Source organism: Marmota flaviventris, chromosome 14, assembly GCF_047511675.1.
Source record: "Marmota flaviventris isolate mMarFla1 chromosome 14, mMarFla1.hap1, whole genome shotgun sequence".
Taxonomy (NCBI): Eukaryota; Metazoa; Chordata; class Mammalia; order Rodentia; family Sciuridae; genus Marmota; species Marmota flaviventris.
The window spans coordinates 17,513,273-17,526,846 of record NC_092511.1 but is presented as its reverse complement, the minus strand read 5'-3'; the positions used below and the strand labels follow the sequence as shown (position 1 = coordinate 17,526,846).

General features: G+C 51.1%; 1 protein-coding gene across 1 annotated transcript in view; it reads right to left on the bottom strand.

The window, feature by feature from the left end:
• Positions 1–13,574, bottom strand: part of Klhl29 (kelch like family member 29) — a 280,907-nt gene that overhangs the window by 194,521 nt on the left and 72,812 nt on the right. The window contains exon 2 of the mRNA XM_027937849.2: positions 10,256–10,363. The gene's annotated coding sequence lies outside the window, so the exon portion shown is untranslated. The remainder of the gene's footprint in view (positions 1–10,255; positions 10,364–13,574) is intronic.

Genomic DNA, 13,574 nt, shown 5'->3' with positions numbered 1-13,574 from the left:
GGCTACCGCAGTTATTGAGAAATGAGCATTCCTGAGAACCACTGTGGCCACTTCTAGCACATGGTCCAGCCGCAGTGGTTTATGCTACATTCCAGATTGTAGCATCCAGCAACCCCACCCTGTTCCTTACAGTCTCAACTCAGAGCAGCTCTGGTTGCCTACAAAGGAGTACGGGGTCCTTTTGAGACTCCAGGCCTGGCAAGATTGCTGAAGCATGGATGCCAACCGTGTCTGCTGGGCCCCCACCTGGGAGAAAGAAGATGAGGGTGGAGTACGCCCTGGCATCCTCCAAGTCTGGAGCCCCTGGGGGGACCTCAGAGGAGGTCTCTGGAGTAGTGCTGGCCTTGCTGGTAGGGTGATGGTGTGAGTGGAAGAAGGAGTGCTTTCAGCCTGCAGCCAGGGTTCAGGGCATCTGGGTCAAGAGCCCCTTGGTCAGGATGGAGTTCCCCAAGAGAGCATGACCAGAGACTGCAGTCTCTCCCGTGGCAAGCAGAAATCCACAGATCCACCGGAAGATGGAAATTCAGGGTTAGCATCTTGAAGACACTAAGCCTCTCCTGACCCTCCCCGGTGCCTTTGGTTTGGCCTCCAAACACCACTAAGAAGCCTATTGACCTAGCTAATTGGCCGGTCAGACAGATGAAGCTGTGGCTGTGCCTATGTGAGCCTGTCTGGGTAAAGGAGGTCAGAGGGGGACACAGGCTTCCCGTGCTCACCGTCACCCTGGAGAGGCACAGTCATATAGACAAGGGCTGAAAAAGTGAAAAAACGCTGTGGATCATAGTAGGGGGGAGTGGGACACATTGGTAAGAGTGACAGCTCTCATATCATACGAGCCTTACTTCCACACCCAGGGTTTTCTGAAGAAAAGATCCTGGCAAATCATTTAGCCCATCAGTTTACTCCTCTGTAAATGGGACAGCAACGCATCTATGTTGGCAGGGTTGTGGGGAGGACCCAGGAGAAGGCACATTTGCAGATTGCTCAGCACAGCCGTTGATGCTTGGCCCTTGTCACAGACACTGTGCCTGAGCTCTGAGCTTGGGAGCTTGCCAATGCTTTGGGCCAGCTGGTGGGGGACAGCTTCAGAGTAGAGGCAAAGCTAACACCAGAGGCCAGGAGGAGCTGCCTTTCAGGCCAGAGCTGATCATTGTGAGGCCCTGGCCCCCGCCAAGCCTCATTCTAAATGGATTATTGTTTATTGGCGGCTTATCCTATCTCTCGGGTTATGAATTATTTACCAGATAATGACTTCATAATTGTTAATGAGAGATGCCCCAAGGATGTGCTGACATACCTTCTGAAGCCACGGTGCTAATTGTGGAGTCCCAGAAGCTCCCATGTGGTCATATCCAGAGTGTCACTCTTAGGGACAGAGCCTGACGGGCTCTCTGGGATTGGTCATGATCTAAACCCCTCATGATACAGATAAATAAGAGGGAATCCAGTGAGGGGCAGTACACACTTCCAGGTCTCAAAGGTGTTGGTGGCAGCCCCAGGTGGGATGGGACTGCCACCTGATGGCCATCTGTCACTGTCTGGGTTTAGGCTTCTGGGTCACTCTGTGGGCTGAGCAGTTCAGGTCCTCTTAGGGGTTGTGGGGCAGATAAAATGGGGTGTGATAGGTGCTTGGAGATTCCTCTCCAGACAAGAGTAGGACCCTAGCCAGGGTGGCCTATAGGAAACTGGAACAGGATAGAGTCCAGTGGCTGTTCAGGATGAAAGGGGCCACCTACCTGGGAGCAGAAGTCCCCTGCTGACAGAACACATTATGACTATGGGGGGCAGGAGGTGGACACATGGACACCTCTCTTGGGAAGTGCATTTGGTTCTGAAGAGGGCAAGAATTAAGTCCATGGGTCTGCTGGGGTCCTTGCCCATGAGGATAACAATGCAACCCTGTATTGGGCCACACTTGGGGTGCTCCTCCAGGCACTATACTATGCTCTCATCCCCATGACCACCGCATGAGGTAGCCATTATTATAACCCTTATTTTGCAGATGAAGAAACTGAGGCCCAGAGGGTTAGATGCTGTGCTGCTGTCGAGTGGCTGAGAAGGGGCAGCACTGGGAAGAGGATCCAGGAAGTCTGGTTCCAGCAACTGAGCTCCTGACCACCGCCCTCTGTAGCTCACTAGAAATATTTCCAGGATGAATGAATGAATGAATGAATGAATGAATTGTGAAGGCCATGAGGTCTCTTGGATTGTGGAATGCACTCTTTAAACATGGTGGAATGTGAAATTGAGCATAGTGAGACCGTGGTTCCAGCAAGGTCTGGGGGGGCTGTTTTCCTCTTAAACTACAGACTGTGCTGGAACAGTTTAAAAGAGAGCCCTGGCTGGGTACATGGTGTCCCCAGGGGGTGGTGGCCTTGGAAGGGCAGGGTTAGTGCGTCACCCACCCCTACTGCTCTAAAGTGGGCGTTGCGAGCTGCTCTCATAGTGTGGCAGCCCCCTGGGCATACACGTTAGACAGGCTGAATGAACTGCTTCCCATCATTCGTCCATCCCAGGAACATTTGCAAGCCTTCTTTGTGCCAAGCCTTGGGGAGGGGCCCAGAGACTGAGTCCTAGTCGCTGCCCTCCAGAGTGTTCTGTGACAGGAGGGGAGTGGGTGGAGGGCTGGGAGCACAGCCAGGGCTCCCGAACTGAACTGAACTGACGTTCCTGCGTGAGCTCTGCTCAGCTTTGTAAGGCTGCTTTCCTGGCCCTGGGGTGTGCCCAGGAGTTGGGGGTTGAGTCTGATGTACCCTGGAGGCTAAAAGGACAGCACCAAAACTCAGTGCCAAGTGGTGCTGGGAGAGTAACAGTGTCAGAGCGTCCCTGCAGGAGGAAGAATTCCCATGGGAGTACTCTTCCAGGAGACAGAGCTGGGGGAGGCTTTTCTTCGAGACTCCGCTTAACAAGACAACCTGCTGACTTGGGGAGTGTTAGCTGAGTCTGGATGGGAGCAGAGGCCAGGCAAGCCCCGCTGGCCTGGGGCAGATTTTCTTCTCTGATCCACACACAACAGTGGCTTCGGCTCAGTGCATACCTGCACAAGATGGCAGAGCACTCCGAAGGCGTGTTAGAAAGCCTTGAACTGGTCCTAAATAAATAATCGCACTGTTTATTCTGGGATGGAGAGGCAGCACACCTCCTCTGCGCGCTGGGGTGGCGGGGCGAGGTTCTCAGCCTGGCTCGCAGGGTTGCTTCAAGCACATCCTGAGCACTGACTGCAGAAGGGAACTTGGAAGAACCTGCTTTGACTTCCATTTCCCACATTCAGCACCTGCCTGGGTACCTGGGGAAGGATGGGGGGCAGGTTAATTGTTGCCTCCTGTGCTGTTATTATACTATTTTGTAAAAGCAGAAATATGCTTTTAATGATTTTTGTTGTTGTTGTACCTTATGAACCAGATGCTTATATTTAAATGGATGGCTACCAATCAAAGGAAGGACCCACAGGGTTGCTAGGCTGCGTCTTGTCTTACATGGGTGAATTTGAGTTCCATGAGTGAGGCTTAAATCTCCCCCCTCATCTTGGCATCCAGTTCACATGAAAATGCCTACTGGCAGCTGTAACGGATGAGCCTCCGAGTGGCGGAGGAAAGCGGGAGCGAGCGGAGTGCTCTCCAGCCTGACACGGCAATTTGGTTCCAGGTCCTTCAGATGTAAGCTCTGGGTCAGGGATTTTTCCCTCACATGGTCACTGCGCTCATCCCAGTGCCGGCATTATAGTAGATGCTTAAGAAATATTTGTTGAGCAAATGAGTGATTCTTCCGTAGCACTTTGTATAAAGTCTTCCTGTTAGATTGATCATACATTATTATAAGAATGTTTACTTTCAGGTTTCCCAACTGGAATAGAAGTTTCTGGAAGACAGAGCTTTTGTCTGAATTCTCTGGCCCCCAGATCTGGAATAATACACAACGTGGCTGCCAGTAAACATTACAAGGAATGAATGAATGTTGAGACAGCCTGGGTTCCCTAGGTGCTGGCTATCCTACAACAGCCTCCCCCGCCCCCGTGTCCTGGTACTATATGTCTGAGGGAGGGGGAGGGAGGAGAGGAAGGGGAGAGAAACTTATGATTAGAAGACAAAAGCTCAAAGTATTTTCAAGCGGCCTTTAAGCATCAGTAAATGAGATCATCTACAAGAGACAGAAGTCCACAAGTTTTAGGAGCATGGTCACTCAAAAAATGCACACATGGTCCTTTCCCTGAGCAGAATGCTGGCAAGGCTGCTATTATTAGCCTATTCATTGTTTTGTGCAAATTAGAAAGAGATGCCCCTCCTGGACAAAGCTCACAGAGCCCAGGCTGGGAGTCAGCCCCCGTGCCTCCCCTGCCATGTGTCTTTAGTAGGGGACAAACTCCCAACTGTTCCTGGCGGCTCTGGCCACTTGGGCAGGTGCAAGGTAAGGAAGGAGACAGTCTGCTTGGAATATCAAACTTTGCCACAAAAATAAACTCAGAGGTTTGTGGATAAGCTATTTCTGGCCCAGGTGCCAAATGAGGTTCTGCAGGCAGAATGAACTGCCGCATGCCCTCCACTCACCCTGCCAGCAGCTAGGTGGAACTGGTTGCGTGCACACTGGTCCTCAGCTCCTGGCTTCCGGAAGTGGGGAAAGTTTCACCCTGTGCATCTCCTGCCTTCCAACCACTAGCTCCACTTGCTATTGGGTGCGGGGCTGAGTGGAACAGATCAGGAGGGCACAGAAGGGCCAGCCATGGGCAAGTGACACTCTGACAGCCTTCTCCGGCCATCACCAGCCTCCTCCCAGTCCCACCTCAGCACATAGATGCTGTGAACCCACCAAACCTCAGCTATGAGGCCCTGGAGGGCTCTTGGCAGAACTGGCTGCAATTCCCCAAAGTGGGATTCCCGGAACAGAGGCTACTGACCCAGCTCCTAGGACTTGGGAAAGCTAGCAGGTGGCCACCGGGGCAGGAGCTGGGCCCAGGTCCCAGCTAGGGAAGAGTGCAAGGTTTCCATTCTGTTTGTTTTCACCTAGCAGAGCTCCAGAAAGGACGGCAGGGGACTTAAAAGGATACTTTAAGACATCGTAAATCAAAGTAGGAGCAAGAACAAGTGCAGGAGAGGAAATGGAGCAGGGAGTGTCGCCTACATGAAATCACATCTAGAAAGTCCCACACCTGAGCTACAGGCAGGCCACAAATCTGCCTCCAGGCTGGGCTGTGCTTCTGACCTTGGCTGCCCCTTGGAATCGTCTGGGGAGCTTTACAAAAATACAAATGCCTGGGCCCCCCTCCCGGAGATCTTGATCTAATGGAGCTGGTAAGCAGCCAGGTGGGAGGATTTTTTTTTTTTTTTTTTTGGTCTCCCTTAGTGACTTTAACACAGATGTGGAGTTGAGGGTTAATGTTCGGAGGACTCAGAAGGGGCAAACAAAAAGCTGATCCGCTATGATCCTCATGTATGAAATGCCAGGACGGTTGCTTGGGAGAAGAGAATGTCTGTGGTGAAATGAGAGACATTTCTGCTGGAGTTCTAGCACAAGCGACAGGATAAACATGAGCTGCCAGGAAACCCTCGGTGTGGGCCCAGCGCTGAGATCTGTAGGGCAGCAGATGCCCCAACAGCCCACAGAGCTGGAGTGGGGTCAGAGACAGGGCTGACAGCATAACACTCTCAAGGTACCCAGCTTGGGGATGATTTGATTCAGGGGCCAGACTTTAGAGTAGCTGACAGAGTAGAATGAATCACACATCATCCAGGAATCTCGTTTTGTAAAATCTCTAAAACTTCCACCTCAATTCCTCAAGATAGAGAGCGGAGGAATTTGGTAACACCTTGAGTTGAGTCGACAATCCTTCCTCCTCGTGAGAACACTAAGGGGAATACCTGGGGGAGGACCTACCCCAGTTCCACGTGCACAGAGGGCCAAGCACTGCTATGCTGGCAGGCCCAGGAGTCTCTGCTACTTGCTCAATGCCAGTCTCCATTCAATCTCTCAGTCTCCTCCTGAGTGGTAGGAGGGTCGTGGTTATTCCCATTTTACAGATGAGAAGACTGAGGAAGGTTTCATGGGGCTTGCACAGAGTTATGGGTGGATTTGGGACTAGAAGCCAGGGGCCTGCCTCCTATTCCAGATCCCCTCCGCCCCAGTGTCCGTGAGCACACTGCAGTTCTGTGATCTCTGGAAGGAGAACGATCATCTGATCTTACAATGCATGCCTGCATGTACCTGGCCCCGCTAAGGGCCTGTGAAGGACAAAGGGCAGTGCCTTGTCCTCAAGGAGCTGATGGTCTGGGAAGGAAGAGAAGCCCCCTGAGGAAAGGAGACAGAGACTCAGTCACAGCAGGCGGAGGGCAGAGGCCTCCCTTGTGAAGGGATTCACAGACAGCAACGATGCAGCTTTGTTTTGGACAGGCTGAGTCTATCATGGAACTGGACGGGCAGGTGACAGGTGCACAGGGACTGAGATGCCATCCGGGAGTCAAGGCTGGGGACAGCTAAGGCAGAGGGAGTAAGAACAATGGCAGGATGGAAAGCGGAGGAAGACCTTGAAGCAGGCACACTCTCACGCCCATGGGAGCCAGAGCGCGAAGTCCCCATGAGTACAGTGACAGTGGCGGGAGGTCCACATACCCAGGAAACTAGGAGAGAAGCAATTTGTCCATGTGGAGGTAGACAGGGCCCTGGGGTCTCAGGGACCCTTCAATGGAAAGAGGTAAAGGGCAGCAGTCAGGGAGCGGCCACAGGAGCTGCCTGGCCAGGGCTGCCCCCTGGCTCAGTCCAGCTGAGGGACTGTACCCTGCCAATGGGCGTGGACACATGGATTTCTAAGGCGCCAGAAAGCCCAGAGGCTCAGCAAAGGAGGGGACTGCAGAGGTCCCCAGGGCAGGCCAGGAAAGGCAGCAACAGTCTGAGGATAAGTGGGCAACTGAATGCACACAGCGTTCAGAGCCGCACTGGGAGGTTGCGTGCACTGAGGCCCATCCTGGGGTGGGAGCCACAGTGGCAGGATGGAGATGGACAAGGAGGCAGCAGAGACGAAGAAGGCCACAGAGAGGAAGAAGGCCTGGAGGTCTCAATGAAGCAAGGCGGTCCTGGTCGGGAGTGAAGTCACGCAGAGGACAGGAGTGTGGTCAGAGAGGACACCTGCAGATCGATTTGGGGGAAGCGAAGCTGCGGCAAGTGAGGAAGCCCAAGGCGAGGCACAGGGAACAGCTCCAAGTCCTGCTGTCTCTGGAGACGTGTGCAATGTCCTCCAAGGATGCAGGACACACAGGGCATTTTGTTTGCTGAGGGTAGGGGCAAGGGGTCTGGACAGGCAGGACTGAGATGGACCCACGGTCCTAGTGACGGAGGCAGGGGCGGCTGCACCTGGCGACTCCTCAGAGCCCAGGAGCCTGGCAGCCGCCTTCCATCTGTTCCGGGGGCTGGGGTTCTGCTGGTACCATCCTGGGAGCAGCCTTTGGTTCTTGCCCTGAGTCCTCTGCTTATTGTCCCCTGTGGTGCAGAGTTAGATGTCACCCCTGCTGACTTGTTCTGGGCCCTTTTTGGTTACTTGGGTGCTTTTCGTTCATCAGACATTTCTGAAAGGCAGATAGCTTTTGCCTGGACTGGCCTGTTGAAGCAGGGCGCGCAGGAACCAGGGAGCTGGCCCAGTTTCCACAGTGAAGCGGTAGCTGCTTCCACTGGTCACCAGGGGCCACAGTGGGCCACCGCACCTTTTTGTCCTCCCAGAAATCAGTGGAAGTCCTGCTCAGGAGGGAGGAGCGCACCTCGCACTAGGCCATGGGGCATGGGTGCTCTCAGGACAGTCCTGCCTGCGGGCAGGGGTAGGTTTTCTCAAAGTGCAGAGGGTGCTGGGGGAAGTATGGAGGGCAGAACACAGAACCCACCCTCCAGGACCTGGCCAGGTGGTAGGGAAGACAGACGGGAATCTGCGGCAGGGACCTCCGTCTGATGCTCACAGAGTGCACCCTGTCAGGCATGCCTGCTGAGACCACCTTCAGGATCCCCCCATCAGAAATCTATTCTCATCCAAGGTTGGGATGAATGAGAGCCATGTGTCACTCTGTGTGGGTATCAGGCAACAGAAGGCCCCAAACTAAGAGTCGTCATTTAAGGAACCAAAGCTCATTGCCCTGGGGCCTCCTATCCCCTTCCTCCCTGCCACAGTCACAGCCGGTCCCCCATGAAGCACAACTCCCAAACCTTTTCTCAGATGCTTGCTCATCTCTGCCCTCTTGGAGCTGGGAGGGCTACTGTCACCAAACTCAGGCTTCACTGTCATGTTTCCAACTCCCCTTCTCTGACCCCACAGTCTCCAGGGCCAGGGATAATGCATGAGCCCAGCTGCCCCCAGTCAGTGGTGCCATTAGGCCTGTGCCAACAGCCCACCAGATCCCTAGGTCAGGAAGCCATCTGTCCTCCTCTGGCTGCCCCCACTGGGCTTCTGGGTGGCAGCTGGCAGGAGGCACAGTTGGGTGGTGGGGGTTTTTCCCTTTTGGCAGCTGATCTAGTCCCAGTCTGGAGCCTCCTTCCACTTCCTGCTGACAGCCTCGGCTACCCCCAGCTGGATCCCAGAGCTGCACTGTCTTCTTTCTGTATAAGGTTCTGGGAGAGATGGGCTACCCTCAGCCTCACCATCTCTGAGTCCAAAGAGAAGGCTCTCTGATCAGCAGAGAACCGGCACATAGAAGACCCCTACTGACTTTCTGCTCTGCTCTGATGCAGAGGAAAGCTGGGGTGTAAGTCACAAGCCGGCCACAGGCAGATGCCAAGAGGCTTCCTGTCAGCATGCAGCAGTCCTATAGCCACTATGGTCTGTGCCACCCAGCACTGGGCCCTTGTATTCCTGCAGACCCATGGCCCATGGACTTCTTTCCTTTTTTTTTTTTTTTTTTTTATATTGAGGATTTAACCCAGGGGCAATTTACCACCGAGTCACATCCTCAGCTCTTTTTATTTTTTATTTTGAGACAGGGTTTCACTAAGTTGCTTAGGTCCTTGCTAAGTTGCTGAGGCTGGCTTTGAACTTGCGATCCTCCTGCCTCAGCCTCCTGGGCTGCTAGGATCCATGGACGTCGTCTTCTTCTTTTTTTTTTTTTTTAGTACTAGGGATTGAACTCAGGGGCACTTGACCACTGAGCCACAACCCCAGCCCTATTTTGTATCTTATTTGAGTTGCTTAGTGCCTCGCTTTTGCTGAGGTTGGCTTTGAACTCACGATCTTCCTGCCTCAGTCTCCCTGAGCTGCTAGGATTACAGGCATGTGCCACCTCAACTGGCTTGGGACCCATAGACTTCTAAATGCTCAAGTGCTGCAAGGAAATGTGAGGCTGGGCCAGCTGAGCCTCAGCTGTCTTAAGTCCCTCTGTCCATTCCCCCACTATCTTGGTTCATTCCAGCTCCTCCCCCTTTAGCAGTAAATGGGTGAGCATTGGCAATTCCAGCTGCAGGCTCCGCTGCTTCTGTGGGCATATTCTGGGCCTGCTGGTGTTAGAGCAATGCACATTCTTTACATAAGATTCACACCCTTACAAGGTAGGCCAGATTCTCCAACCAGGAGTGGTTGCCTGATCTTGAATTTCAGAATTCACAGTAAAACTATTAGGCCAGATTTAACCCAAGAAAATAATCAAATGATTATGCAAAGTACATGGGCAAAAATGTTTCTTGTGGTATTATTTGCTACAGCAAAATATTCAAAACATGCAAAATGTCCACCATTTGGGCATCAAGTAAATTATGCATATTATTGTATTCATATAATATGAAGCCTTGAAAAATGATGACATAGATCACTATTCACTACTATAAAAAGGTGTTTTCACATGTATGGTTGAGTCAAAATAAGATTTTTCTGAGTAGCACATACAGTCTGATCCATGTATGCATGTACATATAGGCCTGTGTACACACTAAGATGATTATATATGGGGAATATAAGACATTTATGAAATTTTAGGTACTTCTTTTATGTGTGTGCACACTGAGGCTTGAACCCCGGGTCTCATGTATACTAAGTACTCCTTCTAACACTGAGCTGCACCCCCTGCCCTTAGGAAGCTGTTATCTTTTGACAATGAACAAAAAAATATCTTAAAAATCTTTTAACGATGAACAAATAATAAGTGAATCATACACCAGTGGTAAAAATCTTACCAACCCAAAGAGTGAGGCCCTGCTGTATTTCTCCTCTTCCCCAGACACTCAGTGTGCGAGGAAACAGGCAGCTGTGCCCAGGTTGGGTGCTTTTCTTATTCCACATGAGCTGAGCAGAGAGACCTACCTTGCGCCGCCCGTCTCTGGCAAGCTCAGGATTCGTCCCCAGGATGCAAAAACCTTGACGGCCACCAACACTCAGCCAAGTGCGAGCATCACGGGGAAGCCAGACAGTCTGGAAAGAGAGGGAAAGAGAGTGGGGTTGGGGTGGGGAACAGGAGTCACTTTTTGCAAAAAGACCTATTTTGAATTCCAGTGTCTTGGATGTCCCCACCCTAAATGGATGCTGGTCTCCACCTCGTGTTTTTCCCAGATGCTGGGCCGCCTCCTGGGGACCATCTCTACTGCTGTACCCGCAAGATAAGGGGGCACAACAGGCCCAAGCAGTACCTGAGAGGAGAGGTGTCTCTCCTCTGTCCCCCAGCCAGCCAGCCCTGATCCCCATCACTGAGCCATTAACACTGGATAAGAGGGAGAACAATGGCATTGCCTTCCACCTAATCCAAACAAAGAAACTCCAGCCATGGGGAAAAATAAGAAATTCAGGTCATTAATGCTGAAAAGGACACAAACTTGAGAATTACAAAAACAAATCATTACTTCTTTTAGACAATGGGTAAGAAGACCTTGAGGAGGTGAAGGATGGGTTCCTTAGAGAGAATTTAAAAATATATATATATAGATTTAATACCTAGTAGAAAGAGGCTATCTATTATGGGGAGGCAGGGCCATTCCACGTCTGCTCTTTCAAATGTAATATATGAGAAAGCCATCGCCGGGCTGGGAAATGGCATCCTCCCCTGCAAAAACACGCCACTGTCATTACCTGGGAATCAATATATTTTTTTTAAACAGAATGTATCATTATCAATTGATTTTCCTTTTTACTCTTAGCCCTCCAGGGTCCTGGGTAGCAGGGGAAAGCTTTAATGTGATATGAAGGATTTGGACAGGTAAGTAAGTTATTGTAAACTAATTCCACCTCATGGCCAGCTTCTCTCTGACAACGCCACACGGGTCTCTCTCAGGTCCTCTCCACCGGAGCTCTTTCAGCTGCTACTGACAGGGACACCCGTGAGCCATATCAAATAGCCATTTGAAAGCTGGAGGTGGCAAAAATATTACTTTTCCCAAGGACAAAGTGTTCTCTTTATGATTAAGAAATAACCTCTGTGGGGAGGCAAAGTAAGCCAAGGTCACCATTTAATTCTGACACGGAGCCAAAGTCCCAAGTTCATTTCCTGTGCCAAGCCTGTGTGATGCATTCAGGGACATAGATCGCTTTGGCCACAAGGTATTGGCCATGCCGGCGATTAGAAGATCAATATATTTCTGGGAAAGATCTTCAGCAGATGGGTGTTGGTGAAGAGAGAGGTCTGGAAGAGGGTGGTCACACCATTTTTAGGTTCTTGTGAATCTCATTCATTCATTCAATAAGCACTTATTGAGTGCCTGCTGTATGTTAGGCCAGGTTCATACTGGGAATGCATGCATGAATGAAAATATTCCTGCCCCTGTGGAGCTCATATCCTAGTGGGTGAAAACATGCAAAGAATGGGAAACTTAGGATAAGTGAAAATTCTAGAGCACATGAGAAGGTTGTAAGCACTAATTGTAGAGATGAAACAGAGCAGGGTGGGCAGTGCATTTGGGGGTTTGGGGTGCAGGGTAAATAAGGTTAGGGTCAGCCCCACGAGTCATGACAATTGCACCCACTCTTTTTTTGAAGGGTTTTGTTACATTTCTGAGGAGAATGCGTATATGAAGAACTGAGACAGGAGAAAGCATTGATTCAATCTAATGAATCTATAAGAGAATTTGGAGAAGGTGGAAAAGATTACCTAAACATATTTACAAACGGGAAACTATAACCAAAATAAGCTGAAAAAAAACCAAAACCTATTAACTCTTCTGAAGAATCACCACAAAGATTACTTCCATGATTTTCATTAAATAGAGAATCTCAGTGGCCGGGGGATCCTTGCATGTAGAATAGAAATAAGGGAATTCTCCTGACTGGTCCTAGCTTGGTAATTTCCCTGGCTTCTTAAAAAATATGGGTCATGCAGGTGTTTGGGGCAGAGGGAAGGGACGGAGCAGATGCCTCAGGGGAACACGACTGTGTGTTCCAGCATCAGCAAGGAGGCCACTGTGGCTGGGCCAGGGAGCTTCCAGTGGACATGAAGCCAAGACCTGCGTACCCAGATTGCAGAGGGCCGTGGAGGCCACCGTGGGGCCTGTTAACTGAGAGCAGAAGTTCCTGGTTACCAAGCTTCAGAAGGGGCTCTCAATCTCTCGGGACAAAATTCTCAGAGGTCAATGACAGGTTAATTTGCGTTCCTTCTCCTCAACCAGATGGCTTAACCCCTCTGGCCAGCTAACGCCTGCATCTCAGGTTGGAGCCCGACTGTGCTGAATGAACCCGGTACAGGCCAGCGGGAGCTTGTGGGGACAGCGCTGCGGAAGGACCACAGGGCAGTTTACAGCCTGCTGTGGGGACAGCAGCCTTCCTTCCTCCTCTGAGGCCCAGAGGCAAGTTCTAGAGATCACTGAAATGAAAACAAACCACATGCAAAGCTGGGTTCTTTGGGACCTTCTTCAAATGTGCTAATGCAAAGGTCCCGACACGCATGGACACGTGGGCCACTATAGGCTGTGCTGGATCGATTCTATTTATCCAGGTCTGCTTCCCCGGCTCCAACCCTGTCCTGTGTTCTGGGAGGCCCACCTGACCTGCATGGAGGGCATCACTCAGCTCTGAAGCTCTCTGATTTCTGGTTAGGGTCAGTCCACACAGGAAGTAGCAGGGGATTGGGGGCTAGTGGTGGGGACTAGCTACACATTGTCCTCCTTGCCTTCCTCCCTGCTCTGTCGGCCTGGCCAAGTCCCTCGACTGAAGGTCATGGGCACAGGCTGCTCCATTTGCCTTTCTCTCTGGGTTCAGTAATAGCTTCCTCCCCTTACCTGCTTAGGCTGAGGCAGTAATCACCCCCATCTCCATTTATCAGCCCATGGTGGCTTCTTTATACTGTACCTGCACTTTTGTAACTAGTTCTTTAATTTAATTCTCTTTGAATGACATATTTTTAAGGAATATGTCTATTTCCTTTTGAGACCCCCCAAATGGATACAAATGTAGAGAGGGCTGAACACAGGACTTTGGAACCAAGCAGACAGGAACTGGAATTCTGTAACACCGTCACTTAGTTTTATGACACCAGGCAAACTATTTAATTCTTAGGAACCTCTGCTTCCCATTTTTCAAACTAAAGAACCGGGTCCATGAGTCCTCCCCTTTCTTTTCCTCAGGAGCATCACCACCTTGGTACTGTCACCTGGCACTCCTGTGTGGTGACACCTTGGTCCACGCCAACCAGAAACTCCTC